Source organism: Jatropha curcas, chromosome 1 (assembly GCF_041381405.1).
Source record: "Jatropha curcas cultivar XTBG-Jc1 chromosome 1, XTBG_Jcur_1.0, whole genome shotgun sequence".
Taxonomy (NCBI): Eukaryota; Viridiplantae; Streptophyta; class Magnoliopsida; order Malpighiales; family Euphorbiaceae; genus Jatropha; species Jatropha curcas.
In genome coordinates this window covers 9,672,811-9,690,132 of record NC_143151.1, presented here as the reverse complement: position 1 = coordinate 9,690,132, position 17,322 = coordinate 9,672,811, and the positions used below count along the sequence as shown (strand labels likewise).

The following is a 17,322-nucleotide window of genomic DNA, read 5'->3' as shown; positions in this document are numbered from 1 at the left end:
TTATTTTAGCAATATTGCATGATACAAAATATTATTTTATTTAATTATCACAATTCATTTTCAATAATATATTGTTCCTTTATATAAATGATTCCATCTACATGTACAATGTAACAAAAAGAATAAATAGTACAAAAAACTATTTGTACAAATAAAAGTACACAAAATAAGAGTAAAAGCTAATTAATATTAATAAATAATAATATAATTTCACTGAGGCAAGTGTAGTTAAAATAAAATATGTTTAATAATTAAACAAATTAGAATTCGCCACGTGGAAACTAAGCATGAACCCACAAGCTGTCATGGCTTCAATTTTTGGGTGTGGTTATGCAGTAATGAACCGGTCTACCCGGGCCCACACTAGCTACTGGAGTCAGTGTGTTTATGTAACACGGAATTCAATTTTTGAGCGAACCGTAATCAATGCTGGTCCGATTCGACAGTTTCTAACTGGTTCGCACCAGTTCTTACGGTTTCATCTGGTTTTTTTACCTGCCTTTTTTGGCATCTAACCCGGACCGGACTATTGGTTCCTGGTTAAATCGGTTGAACCGGTCGGTCCAATCCAATTTTCAGAACCATGGATTCTAGAGCTTCTAATACGAAAGTTTCGATCTAAAGAAAACCTTTGTGGTTAGAGTACCCTGTAGAAGACCATTCTAGAGAAAATTGAAAATTGAAACAGCTCAAAATTTTATTTTCAAAACTTTTTCATTTAAAATTAAACTATCATATTGAACTAATAATAATAAGGTAGTCCATTTTAAGTTTAAAATAGAAAAAATATTATTTTTCAAATTTAATATATAATATTACATGTAAATGCACCTATGAGCCAAACTTAAACAAGCTAAACCAATGAAGAATCCTTGAACCAAGTGGAAAACTGTATAAAAACTAATGGTTTAGGTTTGAAGCCCGATTTGAATCAAACTGGCCTAGAACTAGGCATTGCCACCGGTTCGGTTCTAACCGGAACCGAACCGAAACCGAACCGTACTGTAAACGAACCAGAATCGGACCGAAATCGGTGGTTCATAATTTTGAACCGGAACCGGCGGTTCAAGGGCCGGTTAAGGTTCATGTGAATCTTAAAATATGAACCGGAACTGGCCCGGAACCGGCGGTTTCGGTCCGGTTCGAACCGGATGCACAAAAAAATTGTAACTTAAAATTTTTATAAAAAAATTTATATTACTTTATTTAATTGTAGTTGATTTGATTTATGGTGAAGAGAAGTACAATGGTACATAAATTATAAAAAGTGGTGAAAAAAATACACATTTTTTTACTTAATTTATACAAAAAATGGTACATGAATAGTTGATTTATAAAAAAAAAAAAAAACTTTCAAGTGTATAAAAAAAGAGTGTAACGAATAGTTTTTGATATAATAGGTGTTTTTTAATTTATTTTTTGGTAAATAAATTTTATTTATTTTTTAATCATTTATTTATTTATTTATTAAATTATCCAAAAATATAGTTGTTATTTTTTTATTATAAGGGACAATTTGGGAAACTAATAAATGAGAAACATATATAAATATGATGAGTTGATGATTTTTTATTTCACAACCAATTATATCATAACTCTTCTCTTATTCTCAATCAAAATTCTCGTAAATTTTCATATTTCATTATTTTTCTTAATATTGGAATTATCTATTGTTTATTTTTTATTTTCTTACATCTAATTTCAAATTCTTTCTCTAATCTCAATTTTTTCCATTCATAAATTTACTTCATTTGATTTTTTTAATAATTTTCTTAGTATTTGAAAATAATAATTTCCAACTCATTTCATTAATTTAATATTCCATTTATAGTTTTGTATATTAGTGAATTAGCAAAATTTGTAAATTTAATATAATAATATTTCTAAGTTAGTTAATAGAAGTTTTTCTTTAGTTAATAGAAGTTTTTCTTTTAAAATTTTATAATAATTTATTTAGTTAATAAAATTTAAACATTTTAAAATTATCATTTATTTATGAATTCGGAATCAAAATTTTATTATTTTTTTAAAAATTTGCGTAATGCCGGAACCGAATCGGAACCGTAATTCGAACCGTCGGTTTACCGGAACCGTGCCGGAACCGGAACCGGAGGTTTAAGGGTCGGTTTCTGTTCAAAATTTTAAACATCTCGAACCGGCGGTTCAGTGAACCGGAACCGGCGGTTCACTGAACCGGCCATGCCTACCTAGAACTAATGGAAGGCTATAGAAAAATTAAAATTCCCACAAGTCCTTATTTCCCCTTCTTACCTCTCTCGATCAGCGATGACTCTTCTCCCCTCTCCTTTCAGTTTTCCAGCAACACTAGCCAAAACTGAAAGCTTGTCCCTCTTCTCGCCACTAACACTTCCCCGGCTATCGATGGTAGTAGCAGGTTCTAGAGAGAGTGAGCTGTGATGGTCAAATATTTGACAGAAAATTCGAGTTTTCTGACGTATTTTGTGAATGAGTAATGGTCACCTGCTCTCTCCTTCGTGTAGCGTGATTTCCTTTGGCTAATTTGTAGGATTTGAGCTTGAATCATGTTTCTGAAGAACTTAAGATTTCTGAAACACTGTTCATGTGATTTATTGCGAGAAATTCTGATTTTTCCTACTAATTGAAGCTATAGATGTAATGATTTCTTATTTCATATTATATACTAACACTGAAATAGAAATTATATTCCATATCCCATTCCTAAACATAGCCTACTTTATATAAAATGCCCAATACATAAATTCACACATGTAATTTATGTAAAAATTTTATGGTATCCTCAATTTTTATTTTGGTTTATGTCATACTTTACCCCATTGTAAAACGTGGCATGTCACCCGTAATATACTTATTAAGCATTTATTTTGAATAAAAACTCAATAAACATGTTACAAGGAATTTAAATAAAATAATTTTCAAACACATCTTTATTAGCTAATTATTTTCAAAAACTTTGCTTAGAAGCAGGGTAAAAAACTCTTTCTATTTTTAAAATATACCATGTATAAGGAAAGGTACTTATAGCATCATAAAATTTTTGTTTTACAATTATGTAAATTAATTCATCGCAAATGGTTTCATAACCCATACGCCAAATTGAAATGCAGTTAAATACTGGATCGATCTCATTTTCATATATAAGTAATAATAAGAGTAAGTTACTTTAAGTAATAATAAAGGTATATATAGCTTGTACTATATACTAGCGTTAAGAGTTTATACAAAATTTAATTACATATATCCGCTCAAACACTAATGACTGTTCTGTTGTACATCATACAAAATTCCAAAAGAAACAATATATACAATTGCTATAGAAGTAGCTCCTTTATCTATATTAAACAAAAATGAATCCAACAAATGGCAGGACTCACTCTCTTGCTTTCTCCTTTACTTTCCCTGTGCTAGTACATAAAACACTATCACTAAGCAAATTGCTTAGAGGTGCACATATATGAAATCAAGTGTAAACTCACATTTTTTTTTATATTAACCGTAACTGTAAATAAAGCTTTATATGAAAGCCCTTTTCATTTAACCTTTCTTAGGAATCAATCTTTCCTTCAACCAATAAAGAATTTGGTAAGAAAGTATATCAATTATAATAATAGAAATTCTTCGCTCAAAAATTAGATAACTGCCTTTGTGTGAAAGTGGTTATGGAGCATCATAATTATAGGTAAAGTATCATTTCAAGAAGCTTGGCAATATTCAATTTAGTCTCAACAGCTTAAATAGACTCAATCCAAAGGGCTATCAGTGTTTTATGAGCTCATTAAGACAAAGTTATCTCAATCTTAATCTGTGATTTATATCTCATCAGAAGTGGAACAATCCCAACCTCATCTAAGAGGGAATAATATTATTACAATTTCATTTGTAATATCATTCATTTCCCTCTGTGTATTAATCCCAATATCAACTTCAACAAATGAAGTGATATCGGCTGGGTTATAACCATGTCTATGAGTTGTTGTGAGACTATAGATCATATATATATTAAACATAATTGAAAACACAGTGGGTAACAATCCATTTTCACAAATACTATTAAAAGCATTCATTTACAGTCACCCCTCATACTACAGATAATAATTGGTCAACATCCTCCTTTCTCATATAAATAACTTTCAATCTAACTTTTAAAAATCATTAAAACGTCACGTATCAAATTATGCTTCTTTCCTTTTAAAAATCCATAAAACTTGTATTCCAATATTTCCTTTTTATTCATTGATGAAATTAAATGTGAAATCAAATACATTTTGCTTTTAACAAAGTAAGAAAGGAGCACTACATTAACCTAATGATAGTTGGTATTTTTATAGTATTTTTAATATAGTTTTATTAGGATTTTTAGTATTTTTTAATTACTTTAATTAGTTTTTATTTAGTTTTATTTATGTTTTTGTGTAAAGCTTCCTTAAATCATATTTTACTTGATCTTGAGGAATTTTGCAGGATTTTTATAGGAAACCAGCTTATTTCCTATCTAGGCACTGGGAGAGTCCTAATTGGGAAGAAATACAAAGCCTAAACAGTTTCCTATCTCTAAAAGATTTCTTACTCAATAAAGATTCACTTTCTTAAATGAACACGAAGATATTCCAGAAAGTCTATATAAATAGAGAGACTAGCCATAGTCAAGGGAATGATTCATTGTATATTCCATCTCTTGTTCTATTATTTTCTACATAGTTCTCTCTCTCTCAAAGACTTCAAGCATTCAAGATTCGTGCCAAGATTCAAGGAAGCCATCCATGTATCTGTTGTCTAGTTTTTATTTCTAAACTCTTAATCTTGTTTTACTTTTCATTATTCATATTGATTATGAAATTCTATTCAAGTATTATTGAGTTTTATTTAATTACTACGTCGAACTAAAACTCTCATACTAGGGATTTGATGTAGCTTGATTTTGATTCCAATTTATAATATTAGATTTATTTTTCTTTGTTCAAAGTATAATTTATTATTGCACTTAATGCTTCCAGGCAGAGTTTCTCCCTTGGATTGATTTATTTCATTAATCATTATCGGGAAAAGGGTTTTTGATATGAATAGGGTAATAAATTACATAAGAATAATAACTTGAAGCGGAAGCTATATGGTTTGACTTATGGGGGGTTTTCATAAGTTAATGACCTTAGGTTATGAATTCACAAAACTTAATGATTTAATTCATGTTTGATTGCGCTATTAGAAGATAGGTAATTAGACCCGGTTAGAATAGCTAACAATACATTGGGAGAGCTTGTTAGTGATTTTAGGGTTGTTTCCCCTACTTGAACAATTAAAATTGATTAACAAACTAATAAAATAAATTGGATACAGTTAAGTGAAATCAAAATCCCTAGTAGTTTTAAAATCCTTGATTTCTTTTCATCTGAATATTGTTGCTTGATTTATTTCTGTTTTCTTTTTAGAATTTACTTTTCTTACAATAAATCTCTCTTATTGTCGTTTAAATAATAATAGGTTAACACAATTTTGGTACTTGATATATAATCCCTGAGGAGACGATACTCTACTTACTTTATATTACTTGCTATGATTTCGTATACTTGTGAAAAATCACTGTCATCTAAGTTGCAAGGCTCCCCTTACTTTCTCCTCTACTTATTGACTTATCTTCCAATTCCCTCCTCTCAGAAATTATAGCATGAAATTAATACTTATATTAACTATATACTACTCAATAAATATACAGATTCTATCATAGGAATGTAAATTAAGCATTAGAATGTAGTGTTCATGCTTTTCCTTTAATTTCACTATACTTAACCAAGTACCATATGACCTTAATTTAGGCATGAATTACTTTATTTCTAACACTCAATCACATCCTAGGAACATAAAAATAATAACTAAAATAATGAGACTTAATAACATATCAAAAGCATATTAAACTCTTTACAAACAAATGAAATATAAGGTTTCTATCAAATGAGTAGTCTGCCTTTCTTTCGCTATATCTCTAGTTTTCTCAAATTCATTTGTCCTAAAATTTTAATTGCATCTTCCTCACATCTCAGGCTACTCTTATATAAAATTTCATGAATTTTGGAGCTCATTTGCATAGCCAAATAGCTCAATGACAGTACTTGAATCTTAATCAGGTTTTTTAGTGATCAGACTGAATAAACCTAGCTATAACTTTATTTTGCTTTTGTCCATTGCAGTTGCCCTTTTACACAATCTTCCCAACATCCTAACATAGTTCTCCGTAAAATTTCATAATTTTTGGATTTCATTTACCTATTTAACTAAGTCAATCTTAGTGACTAAATTTTCAGGCAGCTTAATAACATTAAACTCAAGAATAGCTTTAAGGCTTCTCCATGTGATTTCTTACTCAAGCTTCAATTCAAATCTTAGAATTATCATTAACCAATGTGAAATTAACATAAATTTACTTGAGCATAAATTAGTCAACCCTCCCTCAAACATTCAAGGTATGACCGAACCTTTCACGACATCAAACCAAGTTTTTTCCTTTCACTTTTCCATTCCAACACAATTTCATCATTAAACCAACTTAAATAGCTTATCGTACTTTTCAATTCTAATTAAAATTGTTCAATTATAAAACCTCTAAATTTCAAACTCAGTACTAAAACCTATACTAAAACCATATATTTCTATGAATTAACCACATAATCATGAATTATAAGAAAAATATCTAACCTTTATAACTTTGTTACTTGGTTTTCTTCTTAAATCAAACTCTCCTTTCCTTCCTTAGTGCTTGGCCAAATATGGAGAGGAAGGAGAAGAAGAATTTGTAACGCCCTGATTTTTTTTGTGTCTAAACTAATAGTTTTACCGGTCTGTGAATAATACCACCGGTCTATGAATAGTACCATCGGTCCGGGAATAAATATTATTTTGGTCCGGAAAAATTACTATCTATGTGTCATATTTTATTTAATCTTTTTGGAGTACATGATTTTTATGGGAGAAAATAAGTAATGAATATTTTTGGAGAATTTAGATAATTAGTGACTAGTAAATTATGGTGTTATATTAAGTAAGGAAATTTGAGGAATTATTTTTAAGGATTAAATTTGAGAATTTTATGGAGATAAATAATATTTTGAAGGAATTTAATTGGAGATTATTTGTAGCCATTAGATGAGATTACTTTTGACTTAATCTTAGCCATCCAATTGTGGGAAAAGACTAAACTACCCTTTAGTTGCTTTATAAGTCAACTTCTCAATTATTGAGCAACACTTTTTCTTTTCTTCTTCTTCTTCTCCTACTTCATTTCCAACGCCAACTTTCTCTCTTCTTCTCTTCTTTGTTTTTTCTTCACTTCTACTCACTAAATCCACCAAATTTACACCATTAAACATGATTTAAGTAAGTAATCCTAGAGAATTAAGGTTGAGAAGTGGTTTTTGGTGACTAATTTCAAGAAATTTGGAGATTCTCTACTTGAACCAAAGGTTGCAGAAACCTCTACCATGGAGAAAAGGCAAAGTTAGAGCTTAGAAAGCTTTAATTTAAGCTTGCTAAAGCTTATTTTTAAGGTTAGTGTTGATAAACACACTTACCTTACTCAAAATTTTAATTTTGGGCCTTTATGTTAGCATGTGTATATTTTGGGATTTTGTATGAAATGATTGAATTGTTGAATTTTGGTTGCAATAATATACTCTTGGGTGATATTTGATGAGTACTTATTATGTGGTACTCTAGGATGGTAAGGCTTACTTAATTATTATTATTTTTTTTGTATGGTATGCTAGCTATATATATATGACATAAATATGATTATTTTCATAATTTTCATATGTTTATAGTTGTAAAAAAAATGGGTATTTAAGGTGTATGTGCTTTGAATTTTGAATAAGAAAGTATGATTAAATATAAAATATTTGAAGAGAGCTGGTATAATTAGTTTATGAAGACTTGATATATTTAATGAATGCAATGACTTGATGAATATTAAAATGCTATTGAGGATTGATATAGTTATGAAGATATAGAAGTGTTGTTGTATTATGATGATTATTTGGTTTTAATGATTATTTGGAGTTTCATTGGGAGTATTTTGTATTCACATGGTTGGCGAGCCTAGTTTTAAAGGGGAAATTCGTATAATATTTCTGTCGGATTTTTCCCAATCTATATTATAAAAAAAAATTATTACTCGCTAAACTTGTGAATACTAAATTAGTTCTAATTCATAATCTAATTTTATGATCTATATGTTAAGTTAAGACGGTGTCTCCGGCACTGAATGAGGCATCTGCTGCCGGGTCTTTAGGGACTGGGCGGCGGGTGTTACAGAATTGGTTTCGGCTAAAATGAGGAAGAAAGTTAAGGTTTGGGCAATTATATAACAAAAGGAAGAGATGGGTTTTGTTCTTTAGTGCTGTTATGACCTTAGTCCCTAACTTCCTTAAAAATTCCTTCCATATCCACTTGATCATATTTCAATTACCTTTATTGTTTTTCTTTTCTTTCTTTATTATTTAAGTAATAGTAATTTAATTATACTAATTAGTTCCTTAATCAAATGCTTTTAAATATCGAAACACTAATTGTTTTAATTGCTAGACCAAAATGCTTGATTGATAAGCTTCATGTGCTAGCTTCCCATCACCATGACTTAGGCTCACTTAATTTTAATCCAATTTAATTCTTATGGCATAATTTAACTCTAATTTACATTATAACTTACAATTAATAGTCCTACATATTAAAATTAAGATAATCCCAATTTAACTCTAAGTTACATTATAACTTACAATTAATAGTCCTACATATTGAAATTAAAATAATCCCAATTATTCTTGCTATTCAGATAATATTAATTACCAAGATAACTAGAACTTTTAGAACTACCAAATTGAGGGTATTACAGCTTATTGAACACTTTAATTTATAAAATATTACCAAATACTTCAACTTATAAAAAATTATTCTATTGAATGCTCGAACTTGTAAAATTAAAATGATTAAATACTTATTGGATAGTCAAAAAATGTGAAAATTATTATTTCAAATATTATATTAACCACATATCAAGTTAATATTTTGCGTATAAATACCAAAAAGATAAAAAAAAATATTATTGCTATTATAAAAATAGTGCAATATTACCATAATTCATAATTTAATAGCATAAGAGGCTGCAAGTTTAGAGTGCCTTAAATATTTTATGTAAAATACGAAGGTAAATTTATGTACCTGGCCTTCTACAAAAATTAAAAGGAGAAGACTATGACACCAAGTTCCATATTTTTTAAAATTTTGAAAATAATTAAACATGTTGCATATGATGATATGGAAAACATTTTTCTTTTTCTAATGTTTGTTGTTTGACATAATAAAACTTTGTTTCTTTATATTTCTATAATACCCTCAATTTGATAGTTTTAGAAATTCTAATTATCTTGTTAATTAGCATTCTCCGAATAGCGAGAATAATTGCGATTATCTTTATCTTAATATGTAGAACTATTAGTTAGGAGTTATAATGGAAATTCAAATTAAGCTATGTCATGAGAAGCAAATTGGAACAGGGTTAAATGAGCTTAAGCTTTGATGATGAGAAGCTAGCACATGAAGCTCCTTAAGCTAGCACCTTGATTTATCATTTAATGGATTGATGATTAAACACCTAAGACATATGATTAAGGTTTAATTGGGACTAAACTAAAGTAATAAAAAAATATTTAGGTACCATTATATGAAAAGAGAAACAAAGGAAGGATTACGGTGTTAAAGGGCAACTAAAAGATATGGAAGGAATTACCATGAAAGTCTTTGATTGCCACCTATTTATGATGAGTCATAAGGCACCTATCTTGCTCATTTTTGGTCATCCATGGTCGAAGCTTCATGAAAAGAGAGAAAGAAAACTCTAAGGACAAGTTAAAGGTGCATGAAAACTTTGGAATTTTCAAGTGATTCTTAAGGAAAGATTGGTTATCTTCTCTTCCTCTTTCTTTTCCATGGTTTTATTTAAGATTTTCATGAACTATGATATGAGGTGCTTGCTTATTGTTGCTGACTTGGTTGAGATGATATGATTATAAGTGCTTTTAAGGTGATTTAAGGTGATTAAGGATGGTAAGCATGAGTTTGGTATCATGATTGCATAATTGACCTAATTGGGTAGTTTTAACCGTTTGATTGATATTCTATTGATTAGATATTTTAGTATATGAAATTCAATTATGTTAATTAAGTGTTAGAAGAGTTTTTTACTAATAAATTAGTGGTAGAGGTAACTTAAGAATGCTTAAGGCGGTAAAGTATTGCTTAAGTCTATTATAATCGAGCATCCTGAAATTCGGTCACTAAGATTGACGGTTAAATAGGTAAATGAGCTCCAAAAATTATGAATTTTACAGAGAACTATTTTAGGATGTTAGGAAGGCTGTGGTAAAAGGGCTAGTGCAATGGGTGAAGCGAAATTGAGTTATAGTTAAATGAATGCAGGCTGCTTAGTGGAAAGGCTGACTAAAAAATTAGGCACTGTGTTTAGGTTCTTTAGCTATGAAAATGAAATCCAAAATTCATTGACTTGTATATCAGAGTAGCCTGAGATGTGAGGAAGATGCTGTAAAAATTTCAAGATAAATGGATTTAAGGAACTAAAGTTATAGCCAAATGAAGGTAGGCTTCCCATATGATTAAAATGTTGTATTCTATTCATTGGTAATGAATTGAGAATACTTTTGATATAATATTTAGTCCCATTATTTAAGTTGTTATTTTTAAGATTCTAGGATGAGATTAAGTATTAGAAATGAAGTAGTTCATGCCTAAATTAAGGACAAATGGTACTTGGTCATTCATAGCAAAATTAAAGGAAACGCATGAATACTATATTCTAATGCTTAAATTTGCATCCCTACGATAGTATGTGTATGTCTAATGTGTAGTATGGAGTTAATATGAATATTAATTTCATGCTATGGTTTTTGAGAGGAAAGAATTGGAAGATAAGCTAATAACTAGAGGAGAAAGGCTATGGAAGCCTTCCAATTCAGGTTAGTGCAATACTCCTTTCTTACTTGTTTAAAGTCAAAATGTGTTTGATTTCACATTTAATTTCATAAAGTGATTTATGATCGAAAGGGAAATATTAAAATAAAATTTTTATGGATTCGAAAGGAAAGAAGCATGATTTGATACCTTATGATTTTTAATGACTTTTAAAAGTTAAATTCAAAGTTGTTTATATGAGAAAGGAGGATGTTGGCCAATTGTTATATATAGTATGAGGGGCAGCCGTGAATGAGTTTTTAATAGTGCATGTGAAAATGGATTGTTGCCAATGTGTTTTCAATTATGTTTAATATATGAAATGATTTATAGTCTCACAGCAGTTGATAGACAAGTTATTCCCCTGCCGATATCACTTCATTTGTTGAAGTTGATATTGTGATTGATATGGAAATGAATGAAAAATAAATGATATTGTTCCCTCTTAAATGAGGTTCAGATTGTCCCTCTTCTGTTGAGATATAAATCAAAATTGAGGTTGAGATAACTTTGGCTTAATAAGCTCATAAGACACTGATGGCCCTTCGGATTGAGTCTATTTAAGCTATTGAGACTAAATTGGATATTGTTAAGCCTCTTGAATTAATGCTTTTCCTATAATTATGATGCTCGATAACCATTTTTCATACAAAGGCAGTTATGTGATTTTTGAGCAAAGAATTTCTATCACTATTATTGATAAACTTTCTTACTAAACTCTTTACTCAGTTGAAAGAAAGATTGATTTTCAAGAAAGATTAATGAAAAGGATTTTCATATGAAGTTTTATTTACAGTTATAGTTAACCTTAGTGATATTGTTTTTTGTACTATTTGTAGGGAAAGGAAAGGAGAAAAAAGAAGAGTCCTACTGATTGTAGGATTTCTTTTTTATCATTGTAAATATAAGAGTTACTACTATAGCTATTGTATATAATTCCTTTTTTCAATCTTGTATGATGTATAGAACATTAACAGAACAATCATATATATATGAGCAGACATATGTAATGAAAGTTTATGTAAACTCTCAATGCTAGTCTATAGTACAAGCTCTATATATATGTACATCTACTTATATGCATATGCTTTTATTATTACTTAAAGTAACTTACTCTTATTATATATATACATATGAAAGTGAGATCGATCCAGTATGTGACTGCATTTCAATTGGGCTTATGGGTCCTGGAAATATTTATGATGAACGAACTTTCATAATTGTAAAACAAAAATTTTATGATATTATGAGTACTTTCCCCTATATATATAAATGTATTTTTTAAAAATGGAAAGAGTATTTGATCCTGCTTCTAAGTGATGTTCTTGAAATAAATTAGCTAATGAAAATGTAATTTGAAATTATTTTATTTAAGTCCCTTGTAGTATGTTTATTGAGTTCTTATGCAAAGTAAGTGCTTAATAAGCATATTACAGGTGACATGTCACGTCTTACTGTAAGGTGAGGTGTGACATGTACCCTATTTAACTATTGACAATAAATAGTGACATGACTATCCACGTGGGCCTTAAACTTATGGTCCCATCAGAACACCTTGGCCTCTCCCTCCATATTAACCATAGCATCTAGTGCCATTTCCCATGTAGCCATGTCGCTGAAAAACTTGGATGCATGGTGTCCCAGTTGGAGTCAGCGAGTTGAGCTTGAAGCGAAGCAACTTACAAGACCTCGGTGGTTGAGAGCCAGCCTTGATCTCTACCTATTTAGCCAATGAGAGAGCCACTGTAGAGGACGAACATAGTGGTGGAGAACATGAGTACTGTTAGGGTTAGTTACGAGTACGATCAGGAGTATGTCAGCATCGAGGGCAGAGAGATTAAGCTTGAAGGAAGTCAAATTGATTGAGATCAAATGGAAGGTTAGGTCCTTGCGATTGGCATAAACCAAAGCTCTTATCATTGTAGTCGATGCTCCTACGATGAAAGCAGAGGACCAGCTCCATTTGACCTTTTGACCTGTGAATTTTGTAGGAAATTACACTGTTATCCATGTGATTTTGCAGAGGAGACATGATGAAAATCAGTAAGTAGAGATTATTCAAAAGCAAACTTTAATCAGAGTCTATTAACCTTTCAGATTAGAGGAAAGGATGTTTTGGTATTTTAATAACCAAAATAATTTGGACAAGTTTCAAGGAAGAGGGGTTTTGACAAAAATAATGGTCTCCAAAAAACTATTTCCCAATCTAATGACAAATCAAAACTATTTACCAATCTAATGTTTGTCCTAACATGGAGAGAGTGTGTTTCACCAATTAAGTGTTGGTTTTAGTGCAATAGAAAAAGTAACTTGTACTGACTGAGCAGTCAGCAAAAAATAATTATATGAATAAACAATAATTTTTATTTTGTATTGAAACCACCAATTCAACTGGTGGTTTCTAGTAGAAATTCATTTATTTGGGCTTATTGATTGTGTTTTTTTGGTGTAGACTAGAGAAAGAAGACATAGCATATATATATATATATATATATATATGAGACTATTAGGATCTCCCATCATAACCTTAATAGAATATACAATCCTAACCCAAGTTAGAATTTAACCACACTTAACCCAATAACATTTAACTGACCTATCAATACTTTAATGATCACTCCTTAGTAATGAGCTCTAAATTAGACCTTTTGGATTATAAGGGTTAACCCAAATATTTTATAAAACTAAATAAAACACAATCAATAAGCCCAAATAAATAAGTTTCTAACATTCTCCCACTTGGCCGCTATTTGATTGTTAATTTTCTAATAAAAAACTTTTATTTAGAAAATGACTCTTGGGTTAGCAAATAAGAAAACTTTTATGTGGCCACTTATTTAAAACATCATAATCCAAAAGAATACTCCAAGCATCATAGTTCTGCCCAATAAACGATTAATGTCGAATTATGGCGATCTTTGTATCAATTATAGATACAAGACAATCCATAATTACAAAAATAGTTTATTTATTTACATGAACTACATGTGTGTTTAGTGTGGTGTGCAAATTAGCACCATCATGTGATCAAAGTATGATAATTTCAACTTTGTCCTACTTTTAGTCTCTCACGAGACTCCATTTATGCTTTGCTAAGAAGCTTGACAAACAGTCATGCTTAAGTACAACTTAAGACTTTCTAAAATCTACAGAAATCAAACTATTATATGCAACATTTATAAGCATATAAATTTCATAATGACGATCATAAATAATTATATCAAGTAACAATATCCTAAAACATGATATAGATTTATTATTATGAAAAGAGTCATGTAACAGGGCAATGCTTACAACCAAAATAAAATCCCACTAATCAAGAATAACAAAAGACTCAATTACACCCATATTCATCATATGAATTTTTAAAAATTCGAGAACAATTGCCTTAGTCATAGGATTTGCTAGCATGTTTCTAGTTGAAATATGCTCTAACTCTATCTCTTTATTTCTTACCATCTCTAAATAGTGAGAAACTTTATTCGAATATACTTAAAGCCATTAGAGCCTTTATTATTGTTAGAGAAACATACAACTGCCATGCTATCACAATATATCTTCATTGGCTTGGAAATAGAATCAACTACAATGAGCCCAGACATAAAATTCTTTAGCCAAATAGAATGAGTTGTCGCCCCATAACATGCAATGTACTTAGCATGCATAGTAGATGAAGCTACAAGAGACTGTTTAATGCTTTTCTAAGATATAGCTCCACCAACTAACATGAAAATAAACCCTGAAGTTGATTCCATATCATCTACACAACCAGCAAAATCTGAATTAAAGTAACTCATCACCTCAAGTTCTTTAACTTGCCTATAAACAATCATATAATCTCTAGTATGTTTTAAGTACCGCATTACTTTCTTAGCAGCCTCCTAATGATCCCAACCAGGTTTAGACATGTATCTACCAAGCATACCCACAGCATAAGGAGTATTAGGTCTAGTGTATACTTGGGCATGTATTAAACTCCCCACTACACTAGAATAAGGGATATTAACCATAGATTGCTTCTCAATTTCATTCTTGGGATATTGATTCTTACTAAACTTGTCTCCTTTTGTCATTGGCATATGCCAAGGTTTACAATTCTCTATATTAAAATGTTTGAGTACTATATCTATGTAAGAGCTTTGTGAAAGTCCCAAAACTTTTCTAGACCTATTTCAATCCCAAAGACAAAGGATGTCTCACCTAGGTCTTTCATATCAAAAGTTTTAGGCAACAAAAGTTTAGTCTCATATAATAGTCCCAAACCTAGTACTAGCCAGCAAAATATCATCAACATATAACATAAGAAAGATAAATTTCCTCCCACTAACCTTATGATATATGCATTGATCAATCTTATTTTCAATAAAACCAAGGCCAGTCATAATTTTATCAAATTTCAAATACCATTGCCTAGAGGCCTGTTTTAGCCCACAAATAGATTTGTTTAACTTACACACCATATGTTCTTTACCAAGAATCACAAATCCCTCAGGCTGCACCATAAAAACTTCTTCATCTAAGTTTCCATCCCAAAAGGCAATTTTCACATCCATTTGATGAAGTTCTAAGTCAAAATGTGCAACTAAAGCCATAATAATTCAAAATGAGTCTTTGGTGGAAACAGGAGAAAATGTTTCATTAAAGTCTATACCTTCTCTTTGGATAAAACTCTTAGGTACCAATCTAGCCTTAAACCTATCCGTTTTTCCATTTGAATCCCTTTTGGTTTTATACACCCACTTACAACCAATATGTTTAAAACCATTTGGTAATTCAACAAGCTCCCACACCTCATTTTTAGACATTGACTTCATTTCATCAATCATTGTCTTTTGCCATGCATCACTTTGTGAACTAACTATTGCTTCACCATAACTAAGTTGATCTACCTCTTACCCAACATCATAATCATTCTCTCCCAAATAGACTACATAATCATTAGATATGACAGATCTCCTTTGCCTAGTTAATCGTCTAACATGCGCTTCTTCTATTTATTGAGGTGCATGTTCCTCCACTTGAGGAACTTCGACCGATTGGTTTTCTTTTAATTCTCTAACCTCAGGTTGATATATAATTTTTTCATGTACCAAAGGAATAGAAATACGATCATTTGATGGAATCATAACTTTATCACTATAAGAATTTTCGTCATAAACATCAAATTCTAGGAACTTAACATTAATGGGTTTAACAATTTTTATGCCACGATTAGGACGATGAAACCTATAACCTTTAACCTTTTGATCGATCTAGATAGCCTATTGAAGTAACAACGAATGCTTTTGGGATCAATTTTCTTTTCTAAGGGATTATATATTTTAACTTCTAGAGGATAACCCCAAACACGAAGGTGATTAAGATTAGGCTTACGATTGGTCCACAACTCAAATGGTGATTTAGGAACAGATTTAGTGGACACTCTATTTAATATATAAAGCGAAGTCTTAAGAGCTTCACCACAAAGGCATTGAGGCAAATTGCTCATAGCCATCATGGATCTAACCATGTCCATAAGAGTGCGATTACATCTCTTTGCCACACCATTTTTTTAAGGGTTTCCAAGCATTGTATATTGGGCAACAATCCAAACTGTTGTAAGTACTTAGCAAATGATCCCATTTGTTGTCCTGTTTCCCTATGTTTCCCATAATACTCACCACCACGGTCAGATCTCACAATCTTGATTCTTTTATCTAGTTGATTCTCAACTTCAATTTTAAAAATTTTAAATATATCAAGTGCCTCAGATTTTTCTTTAATAAGGTAGACATGTCCAAAACGAGAAAAATCATCAATAAAGATTATAAAATATGAATGACCAAACAAGGTGGAGGACAAAGGACCACTAAATAATTTTTAAAAGATTCTGACTACGAGCGAATCCCTTTCTTTTAGTCTTAGTAAGTTTACCTCTAAAACAATCAACACAATCTTCAAACTTTGTTTTGTCAAGTAGAGGTAAAATATTATATTTTACAAGTCTTTGAACTCTTTCTTTAGAAATATGACCCAAACGTTTATGCTACAACATGAAAGACTTTTCTTTAGTTAAAGGGCATTTACAAATCGTTTTATCAACATGCATAGAAAAATTTTCAATTTGGGATAGAGACAATTTATAAAGATTATCACAAAGATATACATGTCCCACAATTGAAGAATTAAAAGACACATCAATTTTTCTAGAACCAATATTTAGAAATAACCTTCCAAATCAAGTTTCTTAACTGAAATCAAATTTCATTGTATAAACGGTACATAGAAAATATTTTTTAAAATAAGACTAAAATCAAAATCTAAAATTAAGGCAGC

General features: G+C 30.3%; 1 pseudogene; it reads right to left on the bottom strand.

Annotated features, from left to right (window-relative positions):
• Nucleotides 1-12,495: 12,495 nt before the first annotated feature.
• LOC149498969 (uncharacterized) lies at nucleotides 12,496-12,987 on the bottom strand (annotated as a pseudogene).
• Nucleotides 12,988-17,322: the final 4,335 nt, after the last annotated feature.